Raw genomic sequence first — 24525 nt, forward strand, 5'->3', positions numbered from 1 at the left:
CATTTTCTTCTCCTTTCCAGGAGAGTTTTGAAATAGCTTCTAACCATTATTATTATTATTATTTTTGATACCACGTCCTACACATGGAAAAACTGCTTTTCTGTAACCTGCTTTTTCTCTTGTTTAAGATTTAATAAGGGGGATGCCTAGTTGAACACACACACCTGTGGAGAGGGATGGGAGGAGAGTCCAGGTCTTACATGCTGCCCATGAGCAGTTTTTCTTCCGCCGCCTCAGCAGCAGTCTCTGACTTCTACCTGCATGGGTCTCCCCTGTCCATTTTTGCCTAGTCCCTGTCCAGGGAGATAGCCCTGGGAGAGCATTTGTTGAGCAATAACCTCATTGGGACTATACATAAGGACTTTCATTTGAGAGAGAATGTCTCTTCCCCAGAGGTTAACAGGCAGACCAGAAACCACGGAGGGCTGAGTATAGCCAGTATTTCCCTCTGTCCTCCCAAGTCAGCAACTTTGAGCTCTGGAGAGTGGTTTTTTTTTTTTTTTTTTTTTTTGATTGTCCAATCCCCTGCAGATGGGTCAGAGAGGCTTGCAATAGGCCAAGCAGGGGGCCAAGCACATTGCGAGATCACAGTAGAATCGGCACCTGAGTCTAAGATGCCCTCAAAGCTTTTACCATTTATTTTAAGGCTGAGTATAGGACGATCTCTGGTTGTTGCCTGGGCCCAGTAAAGGTCCGAGGAACCTGGCTGAGAGGAGCCGAGCTGTATGCCTATCGACGGGTATAGGGTGGTGGGCCATGTGGAGGGCCTTGTTTTGGCTCTGGCTTTTTCTAGGCATTTGACTTTGAAATAAATCTTGAAGTTAGAGTGACCATTTGTCCCTCGTAGCTCCTTTAAGAGGACTGCTTGCTCTCTGCAGCTTTTCTCCTCCAAGTTGGCTTTCTCCCCAGGGGTTCTCTAAACTTAATGACATATCAGCAAGGGATGGGTCCCTCAGGAGCGGAGGATAAAGAGAAGTTACAGGAGCGGATGACGGGGACTCAGACCTGTCTTTAACGACCAAGGAAGGTTTTGGAGAGTTCTTTTTAGGGGAAAGTGAGGTCACAGAAGCTGCCTGAGACAAAGGGCGGAGGCAATATTCAGCAGGGTCCTCGTTCTCACTCTGAATGAGCCTCCAGTAACTAAAGAATGTATCAAACATTGGTTCACCTGTACCTGTTTTTAAAATCTTATTAATTTCTTTACCAACCTTATCTCAAGTTAGCGGGTGAATATCAGGTCTACTTAAAATTAACCAAGGACATTTCTCATGACAAAACAAAAGAACTTAATTAAATCTTTTTCCTTAACTCTTACTCCTCTCTCCCTGAATGATTGCTTGATTTCTCCTATGAATCAAGCCTCTTTAGCCTCTTTTTTTTCCCCAATGACAATCGGACGACAATGTTTGGCCACTCACCTGCCCCTCCAGCGATGCACGAGCGATGCGGTCTGTGGGGTCCTTGATTCCTTTTCCCGGGATTTCTCCTCCGTCGTCCGGTAGTTGACCGTACTTCGGGTCCCTGGTTCGGGCGCCACTGTAACCCGTCCCGCGGGTCAGTTATTCCAGGGTTCCGAAGGGGTGCTACCTGCGGGTCAAAAAGGGGGGGAGAGAGACGGAGGCCAAGCACGAAGAAGGACAGAGTCACTCTGAATTGTGTCAAAGCCTCGTTTATTGTTCTGGGGTACCCAGGTTTTAAGGTTTCCAGGAGGGGAGTACCCCAAGGTAAGGACAAAGAGGGGCAGAGGTATTCCTGGCATTTACAACAGGAGATGAGAAGGTCATCTGATGAAGATACCCGGAGTCGGCGAAGTTGACGCAGGCAGGATCATTCTGCAGTAATCTCGAGACAATGGCTAAACAAATACCCATTGGAGAGGCTCTTGTTTGCTTTTCTCAGGGCCTTAGCCCTGTCAGCCAAAGTGAGGGTCTCTAATGGCTTCCTACAACCTCCCATGCTCATGGATATGCAGGATCAATATAGTTAAAATGGCGATTTTGCCAAAAGCAATATACAAATTCAACACAATACCCATCAAAATGCCAACTCAATTCTTCACAGAGTTAGAAAGAGCAATTCTCAAATTAATCTAGAATAACAAAAAACCCAGGATAGCTAAAACTATTCTTAACAACCAAAGAAATTCTGGGGGAATCAGTATCCCTGACCTCAAGCAATACTACAGAGCAATAGTTTTAAAAACTGCATGGTATTGGTACACTCACAGGCAGGCAGATCAATGGAACAGGATTGAAGATCCAGAAATGAACCCACACACCTATGGCCACTTGATCCTCGACAAAAGGGCTGAAAATATCCAATGGAGAAAAGATAGCCTTTTCAACAAATGGTGCTGGTTCAACTGGGGGTCAGCATGCAGAAGAATGCAAATTAATCCATCCTTGTCTCCTTGTACTAAGCTCAACTCCAAATGGATCAAGGACCTACACATAAAGCCAGACGCTCTGAAGCTAATAGAAAAAAAAACTGTGGAAGACCCTGGTGGACATCCGTACAGGGGGAAAGTTTCTGAACAGATCACCAATAGCGTATGCTCTAAGATCAAGAATTGACAAATGGGACCTCATAAAATTACAAAGTTTCTGTAAGGCAAAGGACACCATCAAAAGGACAAATCGGCAACCAACAAATTGGGAAAAGATCTTCACCAACCCTACATCAAATAGAGGGCTAATATCCAATATATATAAAGAACTCAAGAAGTTAGATTCCAGAAAACCAAATAACCCTATTAAAAATGGGATACAGAGTTAAACAAAGAATTTTCACCTGAAGAACTTCGGATGGCTGAGAAGCATCTTAAAAAATGCTCAACTTCATTAGTCATTAGGGAAATGCAAATCAAAACAACCCTGAGATTTCACCTTACACCAGTCAGAATGGCTAAGATTAAAAACTCAGGAGACAGCAGGTGTTGGCAAGGATGTGGAGAAAGAGGAACACTCCTCCACTGCTGGTGGGATTGCAAATTGGTACAACCACTCTGGAAATCAGTCTGGCGGTTCCTCCGAAAACTGGGCACCTCACTTCAGGAAGATCCTGCTATACCACTCCTGGGTATATACCCTGAAGATTCCCCAGCATGTAATAAGGACACATGCTCCACTATGTTCATAGCAGCCCTATTTATAATTGCCAGATGCTGGAAAGAACCCAGGTATCCCTCAACAGAAGAGTGGATGCAAAAAAAATGTGGTATATCTACACAATGGAGTACTATTCAGCCATTAGAAACAATGAATTCATGAAATTCTTAGGCAAATGGATGGAGCTAGAGAACATCATACTAAGTGAGGTAACCCAGTCTCAAAAGATCAATCATGGTATGCACTCACTAATGAGTGGATTTTAACCTAGAAAACTGGAATGCCCAAAACATAATGCACACGTCAGGGCTACTTTTATGTTATTGTTATAGGAAGGAGAGCAAGAGGCCTTGGAATCTCTGTCCCAAGATGACCATTTAATCCTATATCACATAGTTGATTCATGATAATATTAGAAGCAGAAGTATAAAGCAGCCTTAGTGGAGGACTGCAAGCAACAGTCGGGATAGGGATAAACAGATGGGAGAGAGCCGCTGAGGCCATCCCCTACTCCACATGGTAATGCTTTCTTCTGTGCAAGAAGGACTTGCTGTTTTATAAAACATGGAAAGCAAAGGCAGCAATATTGTTTTAAGGCAAGTAAAAGGACTTAATTACATATTTTACAAGCAATTTATAGAATTACAACTAAGAAAGGTTAAAGCATTCTATGGTGTTACTATTCAATCCTAAGAATAATTTGATGTAGAATTTAATATAGATCTTCTGACAGTTTGCCCAGCCCTTTTGCTTTCAATAGGCAAGCATAAAGATGTGCTTACATCTGAAAAGCCAGACTGCATTAATTCAACTCACCCCTGGTAGCATAGTCTAGAGAACTTGAGAAAACGCAATATTTATTAGTCTGCAACTTAGCATTTTTAAAGTTCTTTTGTTAAATTGTAGTATTGTGGCTCTATGAATTGTACAGATAACTGATATAGATTGTATGCCCTAGGGATATTAAAAGAAAAATAGATAGTTGAGGAGACTTCTCCTGGGAATAAGTATAAGCCACATGGCAACAAAAGTCATTTTTCTCTGGTGAATCCAAAAGCTTAGACTTGCTCACATGTAGGCTAACTACCAGGAATTAATGGTAACAAACAAAAATAATCCCCCCAAACAAAAACAAAAAGCAGAAAGGGGGACTTTATTCAATGTGGCTGCACTGGAAGAAAAGGCAGAGTTAAGGGATACCCTTTTAGTTTGTCCTTGGGATCCTAAAGTGAAATTAAAGTTTACAGAGAAGGCCAGACAAAGATGTACACATGTGAGCAGTCCTAACAAAAGACTGGCCCAAACCATCACTAACCTATTATTTTCTAAACTCCCATTTCTCCAAAAAGGTTATCTGGCAAGGTTTTAGCTCCATGTGAAATGTCTTCCTGGGAGGCAAATTTCTGGCTCTGGCTTATACCAGGCGTCAGCCATTTCCTTCTCTCAGCAGAAGATTCCTGGGGGAATTCCAGTTTCTTAAGAGTCATACTCTCAATAGCTTGATAGATTGAAAAGCCTATGCATTTTCCCCAGACATTACAGGACTTTAATAAGGGTAAAAATAGGAAAACAGCAAAGCTATACTTTGCATATGCATATTTTGTTGTTGAAAATATTGAACATACCTTCTAAAATTCATTTCATGTTATAGAAACTTGATGTAAAATTCATGAAACAATCTTCCAAAATTTGTTAGGCATGTGAACACTACTATCAAAATCATTAAATATTGCATTGGAAGAGAACTTTAAAAATCCAACTTAAGCCTTTTGAAATAGTCCATTTTTAATTTAACTTGAAGATTAGAAAAACAACTGGAAATGCCAGTGAATCAGCAACCTAAGAGTGGACAAATATGCACATTTTTGGTAAAGAAAATTGAATTTAATATAAAGTTTAACAGTTTAAAAACCAGTTACTATTTGAACTGCTTTGTATTGAAATAGTAGTTTGTGGTATTAAATTGTAGGTATACAAAATATTTTAATATAAGTTAACATAAAGGTAAATAAATCCTACTAACCTTTATTATGAAATGATCTCTGAAAATGTTACTGATCATATTCTAAATATCTATTTTATATAGGAGTATTAGTAAAGAGATTGCTTTCCTGAGGTATGTATACTCTTGATAGGGGAATTTTCAGTGATTTCCTGAGATCTATGTATATCATATCATCTCGCCACTGTAGTTGTAATTTTATTTCAGGTGCATCTGATGATTACCTACTTGCCAATCAGAAAGATGCCAATCTGTGCATCGTTCTGTCTTTAGTTTTGTTTAATCTCTGCCACATCACCATGTGCTTGAATTATTTTTTAACACTCACAAAACCAAATTATTGTTTCACAAATTCCTGTACCCTAGTCAGGGTCTACTTTGAACATGATGATGCGGTAGAAAAGCATCAGTTTACAACTAGAAAGAAAACTTCCCTGGGCCATAAGGAATATTTTGGTTTAACTTAACAATAATTTTTAAAGAATAATGTAACACAGTTATATATAAACACATGGATACTGGACGATATACTTTGGAGGAATCAGTGGTATATCAAGGAAATTAAATGGCAAATGAAAAAGATCTAAGATTTAAATGAAAAGGGAAATGTAATTTATCATAGACTGTGGGATAATGTCACCAAAGCTCTAAGAGGAAGATTGACGGGTACTGTTGGTCCGAAAGCAGTGACACCTAGGCAACAGTGTGATCTGCACACCTGTTGCCAAGTCAACAGCCACCATATTCCCAGAATCCACTTGGCTCACCTCCCATCTTTACCTGTGGCTATGTCACTATCCATATATAAAAGGAAGACCCCTCCTATCTCCCCCCCTCTCTCCCCCCTTCTCATTTTGCCACCACTTTGCCCTTCTCTCTCTCAATAAACCTCACGTGGAACTGTTTGGCCTGGTGTGATCTTTCTGGAGCCTCCTGACGATCACAACAGGTATAAACCTCACGTGGAACTGTTTGGACTGGTGTGGTCTTTCTGAAGCCTCCTGACGATCACAACAAGTACAAGTAAAACACTGGACATCTGGGACTAGAGAGATACCCAGCAGTTCAGAGCACTTGCTCTTGCAGAGGACCTAGGTTCCGTTCCCAGCATCCACATGGTGACTCATAAGTTCAGTAGCCTCTAACCCCCTCTTCTGACATTTGCAGGTACCAGACACATGTGGGATGCATGTACACATATGTGGACAAACACTAATACACACAAAAGAAATGTGAAAAATACGAAATTACCAGAGCGATGCTAAATAAATAAGTCATGATATGTCACAAGTTTGTACAAAAATGAGAATAAGCCACAGTCAAAATTAATGGAAAAAAGAAAAAAAAAAAACAAAGATCAGAGATGAAAATATTGAAACGAAAACCAATACAACAATGAAACCTATCAATGGAGTAAAGAGTTACCCTTTAGAAAAGGTAAACAGAATTTTAAAATCTTTGAGAGGGACTGGAGAGATGGCTCAGTGGTTAAGAGCACTGGCTGCTCTTCCAGAGGTCCTGAGTTCAATTACCAGCAACCATATGGTGACTCACAGTTGTCTGTAACTCCAGGATCTGACCTCCTCACACAGATGTACATGCAGAAAAAAAACATCAATGCGTGTAAAATAAATAAGTAAAAAAAATATGATTTTGCAACCCTTTGATATACTAATCAAAGTTAAAAGAAAGAAATCATGTCATAGGCAATGGTTCCTTACCAGAACTCTGCTAGCTTAGAAAATCACAGCAATTGAACAGTGGAACCATAACAAATAAAAAGGCATAGCAAAGAAAACAGAGACAGAGAATGATACATCTTTGACAGAGTAACAGAAAAATGTAAAAATTTATAGAAAAACGTGTATCCAGAGTATGATACAGAGCTAGACACAATGTTCCAGAGACAGAATTAAAATGATTCCTGCTAAATCTTATCACTATGCCTGCTGCTCAGCCCCTTGGGCTTCACCTGAAGAATGAGCTTTCTCTGGAAAAAACTCTGGCAGTCATCAATGCTGACATTAGCCACCAATGCTGATGCTGATGTAAACAACAGTGGTAAGGCCATCACCACTGGTGCCACCATCAACACTGGCATAGCCACCAAAACTGGAGTGGCCACTAACACTGTGCAAGTGGCCAACAGTGTGTGCTTTTTTGCACTGTGAGCCTGAGCTCCTGACACAGATCTGTGGGTGGCCACTTCTGCAAGAGCCTTTGTGGTCTGTGGGTGGCTACTTCTGCACGAGGCTTTGTCCTAGTCTACTAGGACTTGGGGAGGACGAACTAGACACTTAACTTCCAATCCACTCATGATAAGGTGATGTTTCAAACTCCCAGCAGGCATGTGTTTGGAACCACCTTCTGACTTCCTGGAAGGGCATGAACTCCTCTCTGGCTCCAGTTCAGGCCATCACCTGTCATTGGTCTGGTGACTCTTCCCATAACCAGGTGTACCTGGAGCCCTCTGGCAACAACACAAGCTAGAAACCAGAGGACCATTCCCCAACCATCATCCCACTGCTTCTCTCTACACCATGGCCCAGAGGAGGTACTTCTAACGAAGCTAGGTGCAAGCTCAGTCAAACAGGACAGTACTGGATAAGTATGACTGTTAATGAGGCAAAAGAGAGACTGAAAAATGCACCAGAGGCAACTTTCTTGATTAGAGATAATGCTCATTCAGACTGCCTACTAACAATGTCTGTGGGAGGTTCACACTGGATTCTATTATATGTGCATTTTCCAAGCTTAAATAATTTGACAGTATAATTCATCTGACTGACTACAGGGTTCAGATGCAAGGTTAAGGGAATCAGGTTAGAAGCACCTTCTCTGTTTATATGACCAAAACTGTACCTGGCTTGCCTGGCAAGAACAAAGATACTCTAAAGAACATATGTGCTCTTCTCTTTGTCTGTCAGTAAACAGCAAAAAAATTATAATTTGATATAATGCTAGGCTAGCTTCGGCAACATTATACCATGTCTCAAAAATGAAAGAAATAATAAGCTAAAATGTATGAAGCTTAGTGAGCCCACTGAAAGAGGACATTATTTAGTCATCAAAATGCTGCTGATATTTAGCAAATAACGATTACTATGAAATTGGATGTGTGAGCCTGTTTATACAAAGGTCTGAATAGAGATGATAAGGTAGTTTCAACTAATGGCTGAGGAAATGGAAGACAGTGAAATTTTGTCATTATTTCCTTATGTTGTGGTTATAATACATATTTTATAATAAAAGCCTTCAATTTTAAAAGCAAAAAGAAAATGTTTCTGTCCTACATAATAGGGATAGCAAATAATGAAAATTAAATTAAATTACCAAATTTCTCCCAATTCCCTGTTCAGAGATTCAAGACACAACCATTGTTTCTTAAATATTTTTCTTAGGAATTTCTACATGCAAATATCGCTCCCCAGATGCTCATGAGGACAGCAGCTTTGCTTTGGTCACCAGGATATCATGGCATCTAAAATACTATCTGGTGCATAGGAACAGCTCAGCATACTCAATAAATCACTTTTTAGTGTGTCCACACTCCCTTTTTGTTAGGTATCTTATTTCTTGAGTGTCTCTTATTTCCTATCTTATGAGTCTGTATTACTCACTTTTATAGAAGTGTAGCAGGCCTGTGTTTAAATATATCATGGACTGTTTAGCCAATTAAAATTATGCCTTAATTAATAGCATTCATTTGCTGTCAACGCTGCTTCGGCTGCTAGTCTAAGGCTAGTAAGGTGTCTAAGGCCAATAAACATCCCTCTTTGTTTCAATCACAAAGACAAAAATTGACAAAGAATCAAATATGATCTATTGTCATGTGGTGAAGGGTATAATAAAAAATAAGACAAGAAGGAGATCATAAGAAGGGGCTTGAATAAGGCTTGTCTTAAGAATATGTGTAATGTCAATATTTTCTTCTCCTACTCCTGATGGTAGTACATCATCCACAGTTCAAGGTATATCGATTTGAACACTTCTCTAGCTCTTCCACTTTTGAATTGGGTCACTTGTTTTCTTGACTCATTTATTTATTTATTTATTTATTTATTTATTTATTTATTTATTTATTTAATGTAAGTACACTGTAGCTGTCTTTAGACACACCAGAAGAGGGTGTCAGATCTTGTTACAGATGGTTGTGAGCCACCATGTGGTTACTGGGATTTGAACTCAGGACCTTCAGAAGAGCAGTCAGTGCTCTTAACCACTGAGCCATCTCTCCAGCCCCTTTCTTGACTCTTTTATCCCTTTATATATTCTAGAACAGAAGCACTTCTTTCCTTCTTTACAGTAAAGTGAGATGGCATCAAGTAGGCAAATTTCCTCTATTAAAGGCTTCCATTACTTGATTGCCTAGACCAGAGTTTCTCAACTGGTGGGTTGTAACCCTATTGGGGTATCCTGCATATCAGATATTTACCTTATGATTCATAACAGTAACAAAATTATAGTTATGAAGTAGCAAGGAAAGGAACTTTATGGTTGGGAGTCATCATAGCATGCAGAACTGCATTAAAGGGTTGCAGCATTAGGAAGGTTGAGAACCACTGGTCTAGGGTCATCTCCTGATGACTCCATTACCTGAAACAACCACTGCCGTTTGGGTTCCTCTAGTTTGATTTTTTTCATCTTCTACCCAGCAAATATGTCTGTTTATCATCACTATTAATGTATTTATCATTTCATAACTCCCTGTGGGCTGAATTCTAGCCTTGACACATAGACTAGCCAAGCATGAGTACTCAGTGTGTAATTTGTCCAATAACTGATCATGCAAAGGGGGGCACAGATCTAGACTACCAAGTCAACAGTTGTTCTGTTCTACTAACTGTAGTTATACTTACTAGAGTCAGAACCTGTCCAGTTGTAGTAAGTCACCTCTTTTGAAGGTAGCATTATTGCTCTTCAACCTGCTTATTTCTCTTTTAAAAATAAACCTTTTAACTAATACTCTAGTATTTGCTATTTGCCAGAAATGTCTACAAAGTAAAAAATGTAGTGATCTCCCAGTTTTATTCATTCTAAATACATGTCGAAATAACTTACATAGCAGAAGAAATTTTTTTTTACTTCTTTACATGTGTATTATGGTGTGTGTTTGTGTATTTATGTTTACATGTGTATATATGCACATGTATGTGTGCAGGCACATGTGTGTGAAGGTCCAAGTTTGACGTTGGGAATCCTTTTCAGTTTCTCTTCCACAGTACTCATCTAGCTGATCTCACAATCAAAGCGGAAGCTTACAGATATGGCCAGTCTCCTTAGTTGCTTCATCCCCAGGTCTCCACCTTCATTTTTTTAAAGATTTATTTATTTATTTTACGTATGTGAGTACACTGTAGCTGTCTTCAGACATCCCAGAAGACGAAATCAGATCTCATTACGGATGTTTGTGAGCCACCATGTGGTTGCTGGGATTTGAACTCAGGACTTTTAGAAGAGCAGTCAGTGCTCTTAACTACTAAACCATCTCACCAGCCTGTATCTCTACCTTCTACGATTGGAAATCCAGATAGGTCCTTGGTTCCAGAGAGCCTAACTTTGACTCTTTAACAGGTCTGGCAAGCACTTTAACTGATGCGCCACGTCCTCAAGCCTTACTCAGTATTTTAAACAAAGCAAATAAAAACACTTTATTTCAAGATGAGTGAGGAAATCTTAATTTGTTTTCTGATAATGATTCATTAAATGCCATCAAATAAATGAAAAGATTAAAAGATCATAATGCCAAAGATAATGAAGTGGTCATCAACAGAAGGAAACACGGGACAGAAAATTGGCATAAAAATTTTGTAGGAAAGTGTTATTGCAGATGGAACAGCATGAAAGAAAACCAGGCAAGAGATCTCCCTGCAGAGAGCAGCAGATTTGGATGGCAGTGCTGAGGTGTGAAGCTAGGAACTGTTGCTGCAAATGCTTCCCAGCATCCCCACCTCGTTTCTATTTCCTCAGCAGCAGGAACTACCACTGGACCCCTGCTATTCCCAGGGTTGACCAGTTAATGACCTGGTGGCAGATTGACGAAATTGTACCTCTTTTTCCGTGGAAATGACAATTCTTTGTTCTTACTAGAGTAGATACTTATTCTGGTTATGGGATTTGTGTTTCCTGTACATAATGCTTCTGCAAAAACCACCATCCAGGGATTTACAGAATGTCTTATCCACGGTGATGGTTTGTATATGTTCGGCCCAGGGAATAGCACTATTAGAAGGTGTGTCTTTGTTGCAGTAGGTGTGTCTCTGTGAGTGTGGGCTATAAGACCTTCATGCTAGCAGCCTTCAGATAAAGATATAGAACTCTCAGTTCCTCCTGTACCATGCCTGCCTGGATGCCTCCATGTTGCTGCCATGATGATAATGGACTGACTCTCTGAACCTGTAAGTCAGCCCCAACTAAATGTTATAAGAGTTGCCTTGGCCATAGTCTCTGCTCACAGCAGTAAAACCCTAAGACATCCACCATTCCACTATTCTACACAGTATCTCTTCCAATCAAGGAACTCATTTCACAACTAGAAAGGTGTGACAGTGGGCCCACAATCATGGAATCCACTGATCTTACCATGTTGCCCACCATCCTGAAGCAGCTGGCCTGATAGAAAGATGGAATGGCCTTTTGAAGACATATTTATAGTACCAATTAGGTGGCAGCAATCTGTATATGCTTTGAGTCAGCATCCAAGATATAGTACAGTTTTTCCCACAGCCAGGATTCATGAGTTCAAGAATCAAGGTGTAAAAATGGGTGTGGTTCCACTGCCTATCATCTCTGGTGAACCACTAGGAAAAATAGTGCTTTATGTTTCCATGACCTCAAATTCTGCTGGCCTAGAAGTTTTGGTTTCAGTGTGGGGAACATTCCTGACAGGAGCCACAGTAAAATATTTCATTGAACTGGAAGCTCAGACTTATACCCCCACCCCTAGCCCCCACCCCCACCCGCATCACTCTAGGCTTCTGATGCCCTTGAGCCAACAGGCTAAGGAAGGAAAGTGTTTGAAAGGGTGATAATAGATCCAGATTATCGTCAGTAAATTGAATTGCTTCTCCACAATGGAGATAAAGAAGAAAATGTCCGGACATCCTTTAGGGCATCTCTTGGTGTTACCAGATCCTGTCTTTCAAGTCAATGGGAAACAGCAAGAACCCAATTCAGGCAGGATGACAAAGGGCACAGACCCTTCAGGAATGAAGGTATGGCAGAGTTTACGACCTGAAAGCCTCAGGTGGACTGAAAAGCTCTGAACAAGGAATCTGGCTTGACTGGTAACACCCATGGGAGATTCTGATAAGGAAACACACTCACCAAGCCCACCAGTATCTACTGCTTCCAGACTGCAGGGCAGCTGACCTTCAGAAGGACTCTTTTAGTCTCAAAATTTTTCTCTTTCTGTCCTATGAAGCTCCCAGACCTCCACAGCATACGTGCGCTGTCTCACATTCGCCAAGAGACTGTGTGGCCCTTCAGTTGTTCTGATCGAAGAACAATTCTGCTTCTGGAGATGCCTGTCTTCTGTCCTTTAGTTCCTCATTGCCTCCATCAATTTTGATTTTACGTTTATGGGCCACTCTTCTTCCTGAAAACAAAACAAAACAAAACAAAACAAAACAAAACAAGACCTGCTGAGGTGCTGGCTGAGAGTTGAGGAAATACACAATAGGCAGTAAAGAAGCAGAACTATAAATACCATCTATGGCCAGGTAACTGGGTGCCATGAGAATTATATTGACATGAGTATTTCTGCTGTATTTTGTTAAGACCATATTGTGTGTGTGTGTGTATGCATATATTAAATAGATGTTTTGTTTCCTTTCTTCTGTCTTTATCATCTTTATAACGTCAATTGAGATAACAGTTATCATCCTATTTAGGCTACAAGACACTAAAAGAATATCCCTCATAGGACATTGGCACCTATTCTAAAATACATAATGTGCTTGCAATTGTATGTGGGATAGTGTTTTCAGTTATATTTGCAATGGTCATATCATGTTAGATACAATTATGACCTCCTTGTTTTCACTTGGAAATTAATCACAACATGAGGACATATGATTTGTGCATCAAGCTGACAAGGAGTGAACTGGTGCTAGCTCTTCTTGGTTACCAACTTGACTACATCTGAAACTAACTAAGGCCCAAATAGGCATACCTGTGGAGAATTTTTCTTGATTAGATCATCTGAGGAGAGATTGATCCTAAATCTGGATCATTTGAGAGGAAAAGACATATCTTAAATATGGGCCACATCTTCTGGTGACAGGTCACATAAAAGAACATGGAAGAAAGCTTTTGCTTTTTACCTGCTTGTCCTTACTGTCTCTGGAAACACACAGTAAGAAGTTGAGGAGGTAATTTTTGTCCTTACTCTCTCTTGCAAGTTCTTTTATCTTGCTACAGAGGTCATAATTCACTGTCACTAGATCTTACTTCAACGGAAATTAAAGGCCAGCTGAGTCATCCAGCCTCACGGGCTGAGTAACTGCTGTGTTCTTGGCCTTTACCATCAGAGACAGACATTATTGGATTAGCCAGAACACAGCCTTTAAGCCATTCCACTATATCCCTTTTCATATTAAAAAAAAAGATTCATTGATTAGTTCTCTTCCTCTCAAAAAGCCTGACTAATACACATGGTGCCTGGTAACTGGTAATCCTATTTGATCATTTTTGGATGAATTAAGTTTTGTTTTTCTTATCTGTGTTCACAAAATATGTAAATGAAGGATTAATAAGTGTAATGCAGGCTACCATTCAACCTATGGAAACATTTGGAAAATTATAAAAGAAATCTCCTTTTCAAAACCTTAAAGAACCATTATTGATATCTGTACTAACTCCCACCACTTCACACACACACACACACACACACACACACACACACACACACTTGTGCATGCACACATACAGAGAGGGTACCAGAGAGAGAAGAGAGAACATGCTCTCACAGAGAGAGAGAGGGAGAGAGATAGAGACAGAGAGAGAGAGAGAGAGAGAGAGAGAGAGAGAGAGAGCACTCCAAATTAGAAGAGAAGTACAGAGAATAAGTCTAAGTGGAACACATGGCCACAACTAAGCCATCCCTCCCTCCCCGAGGCTCAAGAACCATTGTGAAAGGGGCAGCAGAAAGATTGTAGGAGCAACAGGCCTGGGAGGACTGAAATATAAAACTGGGTTTCCTGGACATAATAGGACCACTGTACTTATGAACTAATAGTTGTCTATGGTTGCTTGCAAAAGATCAAGCTAGTAAAGATTCTCGCACAATTCAGGAATTCCCACTCAAATTAAGAAGCTGTGGAGAGATGGGTTCTGTGGGGTAGAAGAGTCAGTTTTGTTTCAGGGTGTAGCTCCTGATAGATTGACTATGTGTCACATCTAAAAGCATATGGGCATCATGAACTAGAATTGAGTGCTCATTAAACAAACAAAAAAGGACACAAAGTTGGGGGGGAGCAAACCTTAATGGGTCATCCAATACCAAGTGATCATCCCTGAAATCACATATGTATAGACGACACTAAATGGACTAAGCTGTTCATATTTATATATTTATGTATATATATATATATAATAACAAAGAAATGTGGATTATTAGAGGGAGCAAGGGAGCATGGGATGGACTGAGTGGAAGAAAGGAAAGTTGGGGAAAACCCTAATTATACTTTAATTTAAAAATATTGTTATCTACATGGTTTAAATGAAAATGTACCTCTTAGCTGGTAATGTTTCCCACAAGACCCATAAACTAGATAACAAAACCCCAATACCAGGCATGAAAAGTTTCCTGGAATTGTCAGAGGAGTCCAAGAGACTCCAAAAAACATTACAGTGCATTGCTCTTGCCTTTGGTTTCTTCCCAGGGGTGGAATGTATGTTCCCACTGCTGAGGATGCCATGCACTTTAGACAGCAGATCATTGGAGAATAGTCTCTTCATTTTTTTTTCTTTTATTTACATTTCAAGTGTTTCAGGGTTACCTGGTTTCCCCCTCTCCTGGAAACCCTCTATCCCATGCCCCCTCCCCCTGCTTCTATGAGGGTGTTACTCCACCCACCCAACCACTCCCACCTCCCCTGCATCTGGCTCCGTATTTGTCAGGCTGTGGCAGGGCCTCTCAGGAGACAGCCATATCAGGCTCCTTTCAGCAAGCCTTTCTTAGCATCCACAATAGTGTTGGAGTTTGGTGACTATATCTGGGATGGATCCCCAGGTGGGACAGTCTCTGGATGGCCTTTCCTTCAGTCTCTGCTCTGCACTTTGACTCAATATTTGCTCCCATGAGTATTTTGTTCCCCTTTCTAAGAAAGACCGAAGCACCCACACTTTGGTCTTCCTTCTTCCTGAGCTTCCTGTGGTCTGTGAATTTTATCTTGGGTATTCAGGGCTTATGTGAGTACATACCATTGGGTTACCTCACTCTTATATTGTATGTAAAGGTATTCTGAGATGAATGCTTTTCAAAATCATCACAGCCAATGAACCAGAATTTTACCCTCGCCTAATGTCTGTGTTTCCCTCCAAGCAGAACCATTGTTCATTGAATTATTGTTCATTAAACCATCTTAAAACACACACCATTTCTTAAATGAATGCAACCTGTTCCCTGTGTGGGCTGAGAATGATGACAGTCACTCAAGTCAAATAGCTTTGACCATAGCAGGAAATCTGTATCCAAATAATTGTGCCTACAATTTATTCCTTGGCATAGCAGAAATGTCAGCTCTTAGTTTAGCTACTATGGAGGTAAAATCCTTTGGGGATGTGAGGGACATTGAAGTACAGCATTATCACAATGAACTCCAATATCGAAAAATTGTTCTTATTTTGGGTTTCTACCACAGTAAGAAACAAAATTTTAAGCTCTACTAAAAATAAAATGAAAAAAACAAACAAAAAGACTTTATCTTTTTATGTTCATTTAATAACATGTCCATCATTTTTATGATTGGTATAAAAATATTGTGTTGAATATAATAAAAAATAAAATAAAAATTATTTAAAATATGTAAAGGTATCAGTCAATGTCAACAATATATACACACAAACATGCATATACACATACACATATACACACACATACACATACATCATATACATATGCATATTTGGGGTGTTTCATTTCTGGTTCTGTGTGTTTGGCATTATATAATCCTCTTATAGATGCAAAGAGGTCTCTATAGATTTGGAAAAGTTTATTCTATAATTTTATTGCAAGTATTCTCTATGCTTTTGTAATGGGCTTGTCCTTCTATGGCCATAATTCTTAGATTTGGACTTTCATTTTAAATATATATCCTTATATTCACAAAGAAGTCCTCACTCTTCAACATACAGAGACCATTACTGAAAACCACAACTGATTCAAATGCAGAGAATAGGTGATTGTGTGTTCTCTAGCTCACATTAATCCATCTATATAACACAACTCCCAAAGGTTCAGGAAGCAACAAGAAGAAGGGGAAGGAAGATTGTAAGAGGGATAGGATGCCTGCTGTGAAACTGTGCCTACTAGAAATGCTAGGAAAGATACCTCTGTGAATTTTCAGTGACTTGGCAGCCTAAAGACTTGAGCAGAGGCAAAAAAAAAAAAGACATATTAATGTGGAAGGGAGAAAGCTTGCAAGGTCCCAACCCTAGACAAAGAGCTGCAGGCAATTAAAGAATGCTGAGGAGAAAAACTGTCTTACCCAGGAAAGAGCCTCCAACTGGTGATCCAATAGCAAATCGTCATCCTTTAAATCATATACATATAGGTAACATTATATGGATTAAGCAGGTTGAATATGTGCATGTGGGTGCCTGTGTGGGTGTATGTGTGTGTGTGTGTGTGTGTGTGTGTGTATTTGTGCACCCCCACACACATGTGCATATTCTAATAATTAGCAAGTAAGAGGCCATGAATTTGAGAGAGAGGAATGGGGGAAGGGACATGAGAGGAGTTTGAGAGTAGGAAAACAAGGAAGAAATAATATAATTACATTTTAATTAAAAAGATATATTTAGAAACTGGAGCAAACCTATAACCAAACCCACGCATCAAAGTAAAACTAATATTAATAATAATAAAATTTAAAAGTACAAACTGTGGGGAGTAAGGAAGACAGGGAGAGTCTGGAAGGAAATAGGCAGAATTGTGGTGAATGTGATCAAAATACTTTGTATGAAATTCTGAAAGAATTAATAAAAAACTTCTTATAAATGAAAAAAAGAAAAGATAAGTGAATAAAGATAGTGCAACTAGACAGAGCACCATGTCAAAATAGTATGATAACAAGCAACAGACAGTTATTCCGTTGGCAAGGAGACTGAAGTGATAGATGACCAGACGAAGGTAGATTCTGTCAACAAAGAAAATTAAAGTAGAATAAATCACCTTCCTTTTATTGAAAAGCACACCGCTAGTATAATCTGGGTCATAGATTCTAGCCATAAGAAGCACAAATAAAGCCATGCTATTGACTTTAGGGGTCCAAGGCCACTGTGTATCCAATACAGCTTCTGTTCATAAAGAGCACAGTGTTTGTCATGTTGCTTTCCTGGTTACGATAGCAAGTCATTTTCTTATTGCTACCATTACAGAGTGGATTATAAACCACAAAACTTCTGTGAAGTTTTAGAACTTCAGACTGAGGCTCTTCATGTCCTCGGAGCATGTTGAAGCCTAAGATATTCAACAGACATTTAAGAACCTTTATTGATGTGAGTTGATGAAGCACAAGGACAGGAAGACCAGGATGCCATCTGTGCTACATTGAAAACAGGGATTCAGGACATCAAGACACAAAATAGAGTATTTCTTTAAGACTAGGCAAAAGATTCAAATAGTCCTCGTGATTCACCTCAAAAATATGACAAGAGCACTTACCTTACCAGAAACATGTACATGTGAAGAGAGAGCAGTGAACACTCAAATTGGACTGAGATGTTCTCTGAAAAACATCAACCTGGAACATTCTGTGAAATGCATTCCATTATCTGCCAGGGAAGGCTGAAAGAGAACATTGAATTTGTATTTTACTCTGTAGCCAAGGGAGAGTTAACTTGTTTTTTTCCCCCCTATTACAAATAAAAGAGGACTGCTCACATTGTTCCCTTTAATAACTTTCCAACCAGAGTCAACCCACTTGGCCATAAAAACATTTAGCGACTAAAGTAGTGGACTCCTTAAAGCCATAGAAAGAATGCTTTCTTATCAGAGAAGGAAGAGGCAAAAGCAATAGCCTGGTTATTTAGCAGGCTAAAGGAGGAATTAGGCGAATAAATGTCTACCCTTGCCTTGACTTTTCTCTAGAACCTGACTAGACTCTAACTTTTAACTCTGTAAAAAAATTCAATTGAATATTATATATTTCATATAATTGCTGTGAAGCTTAGAGATTATATGTCTATGTCTATATTCACATGTTTGTATAGGAGGCACTCAATAAGTGGTTTTTCTTCTTCAGTTTCCCTCTATAATTACGCATCTTCATTACTATTTCTATACCTAGTTTGTTACTATATAGACATAATGTTCTCCATTATGTTAATGAGTTAATGAGTTTTGTTTTATAGAACAAACACAAAGGTTTCCTTCTTTTTACAATTACATACTTAATCTTCTTATCTATTCTTCCATCCCTAGACCCAGATTGGTTTACATATTTAATACTGTGAATAATGCTGCAGTAATCATGAGTGTAGATTTTTCTTCCATTTATTAATTTCCTTTCTTCCAATTGTTTTTTAATGGCTTGTCAGGAGATTTCCAGGAAGATATGGCAAACTAGAAGATGCCTTACTGTGACCCAGTGGAAGAAGAATCAAGACAATAAAAATTCAATTTCTTTCAAGGAAAGTAAGAGCATTTAAAATTAACAAAAGGACCCCAAAGTGATAATGAAGGTTCAGAGTGAGCCTGTGAGCATGCCCAGCCCCAGGGAAACACACCAAATGGTAGTCGAGGCAGGGAATGGGTCAGTGGAAGCCCAGACCATGGTACCCAAACACAAGAGTGGCTGAGGTGGACACCAGCCTGGAAGTGTATCAGCAGGGTACCCCAAGCCCAAAGAGGTATTGTGCAAACCTTGGGAAGGTCAACTTGAAAGAAACTTTGTATCTGTGGAATGTCCTGCTTTGTCAACACACAGAGGGCATATTAGCTTCCCCCCTGAGCTGAATAAACAGTAACAAAGGACAACTCTGGGACTGGAAAGAACCATGAAACACTGAGGCAAAATCCACTGAGGCCATCCACTCATCTCAAAATTTTTAACCCAGAATTGTTCCCATCCAAAAGAAATCCAGGGACAAAAAAATGAAGCGGAAACTGAAGGAAAGGCCATCCAAAGACTGCCCCACCTAGGGATCCATCCCACCTGCAGACACCAAATCCCAACACTATTACTGATGCCAAGAAGTGCTTGCTGACAGCTGTGCCAGCATCTGACTAAGACAGATGCAGATACTGAGTGCGGGGATCCCAATGGAAGAGCTAGGGGAAGGACTGAAGGAACTGAAGGGTTTTGCAACTCCATAGGAAGAACAATATCAACCAGACTGCAAGAGTTCCCAGAGACCAAGCCACCAATGAAAGAGGAGGGATCCATGGCTCCAGCCGCATATGTAGCAGAGGATGGCCTTATCTGACATCAATGGGAAGGGAGACCCTTGGTCCTGAGGAGGTTTGATGCCCCACCCAGTGTAGAGTAATGCTAAAGGGGTGAGGCAGGAGTGGGTGCTTGGGATGGTGGGTGGAGAAGCATCCTCTTAGAGACAAGGGGTATGAGATGGGGGAGGGGTTGCAGAGGGGAGACCAGGAAGGGGGCACTATTTGAAATGTATATATCTGTGTATGTATATATATATATATGTGTGTGTGTGTGTAGTTATAACTTACCTGTCTGTATATAGAACTTGGCTCTATGGAGACTTTTGGGTTAAGGTATTTAACGTTAGGCTTTTTTCTCATGTTTCAGTAGTTGAGTTCTTTATCATATTTAGTTATTCTTTCATAGAATTACCAGCAAGTTTGAACTTTGTTCTAGCTCACCAGAAAAGACACTTATAACTGTCCTTCACCTTTATACTCTTACAAAAATCTTCTTCCCTTCCATTTTTTTTCAACAGTATAACAATCACTAATCTCACCATGTTTCCTCCCCTAGTTTTTGACAAATACGTGACAACTACTATTTTAGTCCACAAAATAGTGTTGGCTCTCCTGTGTTCTGTTAGACTATTGGTAATTAAAGGGTGAATATCGCATATTTCATAAGCCACTGTTATTCTATTTTTACGGTGTATTGACACCTGTATAATGAATATTTTTGTGGACAGTACCTGGCTGCTGAGACAAAATGGGGAGAAAAGATTAGGGTCCTGTCTAGCAGAGGAGACACCTTGACCCCATTAGTCCTTTCCTGACCTTTATAAATATTCTCACTAAAAGAAAAAACAGGATACAAATAAGAATGAAAGAAAGAAAACTATCAAGGAAATTACCCCCAAAGGCACAAGACACAATGCATAAACCAAAACATTATAAAACTCTAACATGTGTCTCCTCTAAAAATGGCAAATCCCATAGTAATGTCCTGCAATGAGAATTATATAGACAAAATTCTAAACAAAGAATACAAACAACTGATTAAAAATATGTTCAGAGAACTCAAAGTGGGCATGGATATTTTCCAGTAAAAACAGACAGATGAATGAACTAAGGAAGCCAATTCAGGACTTAAAAATAGAAGTCAATAAAGACATAAGAATACTGAAGAAAAGCCAAACTGAAATGAAGCTGGAAATGAACAATTAGTCAACTAAAATATCAGTGGAAAGCCTCAGCAACATAATGATGTTGGTGAAGACAGAATGTCAGGACTTAAAGGCAAAGTAAAAGTATCACACCATTCAGTCAACACCAACAATATTTTTAAAAATGAAGAAACCATTCTCCCACATTCTATTTGAGATCAAAACCCAAATCTAGGAGTTATGGCCATAAAAGAAGGAGAAATCCATTAGAAAGGCATACAGAATAGTTGCAATAAAATCATAGAATAAACCTTTCCAAATCTAAAGAGACCCTATGCATCTATAAAAGGTTTACACAATGCAGAACACACACGACCAGAAAAGACACTCCCCAAATTATATTATAGATAGATGATATATAATTTTATATTATATACTATGTAATTATGTTATTTATTGAATTTTATTAGATATTAAATATATTTTAATTTTTTAATTTATTTTTAATTATATATATATATATATATATATATATATATATATATATATATATATACATATATTAAAGCTATTGAAAGTTTCAAGAGGGAAGGGCCAAATCACATGTAAAGGCAAATCAATCATAGTAACAGCTGATTATTCAAGAGAACCTTTTAGAGACAGAAGCACCTGAGAGAAAACATTCATTGCAGGCTTTGAAAGATTTCTAGCCCAGACTAGTATATCCAGTGAAACTGTCATAATTCAAGGAGTAATAAAGACATTCCATGATGAAATCAGACTAAAATAATTTATAAGCACCAAACCAAATATCTACAGAAGAAACTGAAAAGACTGTTTCAGCCTTAGACTAAAGGCAAGGACAAAAGCACAGAAGAGGCTAAGCGGGGAGGGGGAAAACAGTTACTCAAAAAGGGACCTCAGAAAATGCATACATAAAAATCAGTGAAATTATGTTATTAATATACATCTTTCAATAGTAACTCTGAATATTCATAGTATATATTCCTCTAATAAAAAGACACAGATTATTAAAGTAGCTTAGAAAACATAACCCATCTTTTTCACCTCTCAAAAAGTACATCTTCCCATCAATAATACCCATTACTTTAATGGATAAATGGATAAATGGATGGAAGAAGTATTCCAAACAAAATGAAACAATAAAACAATCAGGTATAGATATTCTCATATCCAACAAATGAAACTGGCAAATTAAAACTAGTTAAAATAAGGTCACTTCATGCTAATAGGAAAACAGTCCAATTTTCTGAGGAACCGCCAGATTGATTTCCAGAGTGGTTGTACCAGCTTGCAATCCCACCAGCAGTGGAGGAGTGTTCCTCTTTCTCCACATCCTCTTCAACACCTGCTGTCTCCTGAGTTTTTTATCTTAGCCATTCTGACTGGTGTGATGTGAAATCTCAGGGTTGTTTTGATTTGCATTTCCCTAATGACTAATGAAGTTGAGCATTTTTTAAGATGCTTCTCAGCCATCCGAAGTTCTTCAGGTGAAAATTCTTTGTTTCTCTGTACTCCATTTTTTAATAGGGTTATTTGGTTTTCTGGGGTCTAACTTCTTGAGTTCTTTATATATATTTGATATTAGGTCTCTGTCAGTTTGGCAGTTCCTCAGAAAATTAGGCATAATACTAGTGGAGGACCCTGCTATACCACTCCTGGGCATATACCCAGAGGATTCTCCAGCATGTAATAAGGACACATGCTCCACTATGTTCATAGCAGCCTTATTTATAATAGCCAGAAGCTGGAAAGAACCCAGGTATCCCTCAACAGAGAAATGGGTACAGAAAATGTGGTATATTTACACAATGGAGTACTACTCAGCTATTAAAAACAATAAATTTATGAAATTCTTAGGCAAATTGGTGGAACTGGAAAATATCATCCTCTGTGAGGTAACACAGTCACAAAAGAACACACATGGTATGCACTCACTGATAAGTGGCTATTAGCCCAGACGCTTGGAACACCCAAGATACAATTCACAGATCAAATGAAGCTCAAGAAGAAGGAAGAACAAAGTATGGATACTCTGGTCCTTCTTAGAAGGGGGAACAAAATACCCACAGAAGGAGATACAGAGACAAAGTGTAGAGCTGAGTCTGAGGTAAAGACCATCCAGAGACTGCCCCACCTAGGGATCTATCCCATATACAGTTACAAAACCAAGACACTATTGTAGATGCCCACAAGTGCTGGCTGACCGGAGCCGAATATAGCTGTCACCTGGGAGGCTCTGCTAGTGTGTAACAAATACAGAGGGGGACACTCTCAGCCAGCCATTGAACTCAGCACAGTGTCCCCAATGGGGGAGCTAGAGAAAGGACCCAAGGAGCTGAAGAGGTTTGAAGTTCCATAGGAGGAACAACAGTATGAATCACCCAGTACCCCCAGAGCTCCCAGGGACTAAACCATGAACCAAAGAGTACACATGGAGGGACCCATGGCTCCAGCTGCATATGCAGCAGAGGGTGGCCTTGTTGGACATCAAAGGGAGGAGAGGCCCTTGGTCCTGAGAAGGTTAGATGCCCCAGTATAGGGGACAGGGAAGCAGGAGTGGGTAGGTTGGTGAGCAGCGGGAGCAGGGATGTGTTAGGGGATTTTCAGGAGGGAGGAACCAGGAAAGGGGATAACATTTGAGCTGTAAATAAAGAATTTATCTAATAAAAAAAGAGAAAAAAGGAAAACAGTCTACCAAGAGTACTAATATGAATACCCCTAATTTCAAAACACAGGTAATACTAGATCTATAGTCACAGATTAATCCTACCACAGTAACAGTGTGTGATTTTAAGAACCTCATCTCAATAATAGATTTGCCATCCTGACAAAATAGACCTAACATAAATCTACAGAACATTTCATCCAAACCTTAAAGAACATGGCTTCTTCTCAGCAGCCCATTGAACATTCTCCAAAATAGGATGCAAAGCAAGGCTCAACAAATATAGGAAAATTGAAATTACAGCTTGTACTCTGACGACAATGAAATATAGCTAGATTTTTAAAACCCAAAGAAGTACATAAACTCAAGGAGATTGAACAACATGTTGGTGAATGATGGATGACTCACTGAGAAAATCACGAAGGAAATTAAAAATTCCTAGAATTCAATGGAAATGAAAACACAACATTGCAAACTCTATAGAGCACAATGAAGGCAGTCTGAAGAGGGAAGTTTATTATTCTCTGGGCCTACATTAAAAAAAAAAAAAACCAAAGCAGAAGTTGAGCCAGTAGAAATCATGGGTATATAGAGGAGGCCAAAGCAGAGCAGAAATATACAGATTATGAGTCCCATAACAGCAGAATCCGGAGCTGACCTGAGGCAGGAGTAAACTAGCTAAGATGTCCAAAACTCAGCGTGAAAGCCTTGGTCTCAGAGAAAGGGTAGTGTTTCCAGGTTGCAGAATTCCACATTGGTAGACAAGTCAGGGAAAGTGAATTCAGACAGGAACTGACAAAAGGCAGGGCATCCAGACATGGAGAGCTGGCAGATGATAGAACCAGCCAGGAATGTACTGATGCTTGGCTAGTGTGACCATTAAGGCAGACAATCCTGACAGATCATTTCTCGGTCCTGGATTTTATTTCCAGTGCCACGCAGTGGCTCACAAACATCTGTAACTCTGG

This window comes from Apodemus sylvaticus, chromosome X, assembly GCF_947179515.1.
Source record: "Apodemus sylvaticus chromosome X, mApoSyl1.1, whole genome shotgun sequence".
Taxonomy (NCBI): domain Eukaryota; kingdom Metazoa; phylum Chordata; class Mammalia; order Rodentia; family Muridae; genus Apodemus; species Apodemus sylvaticus.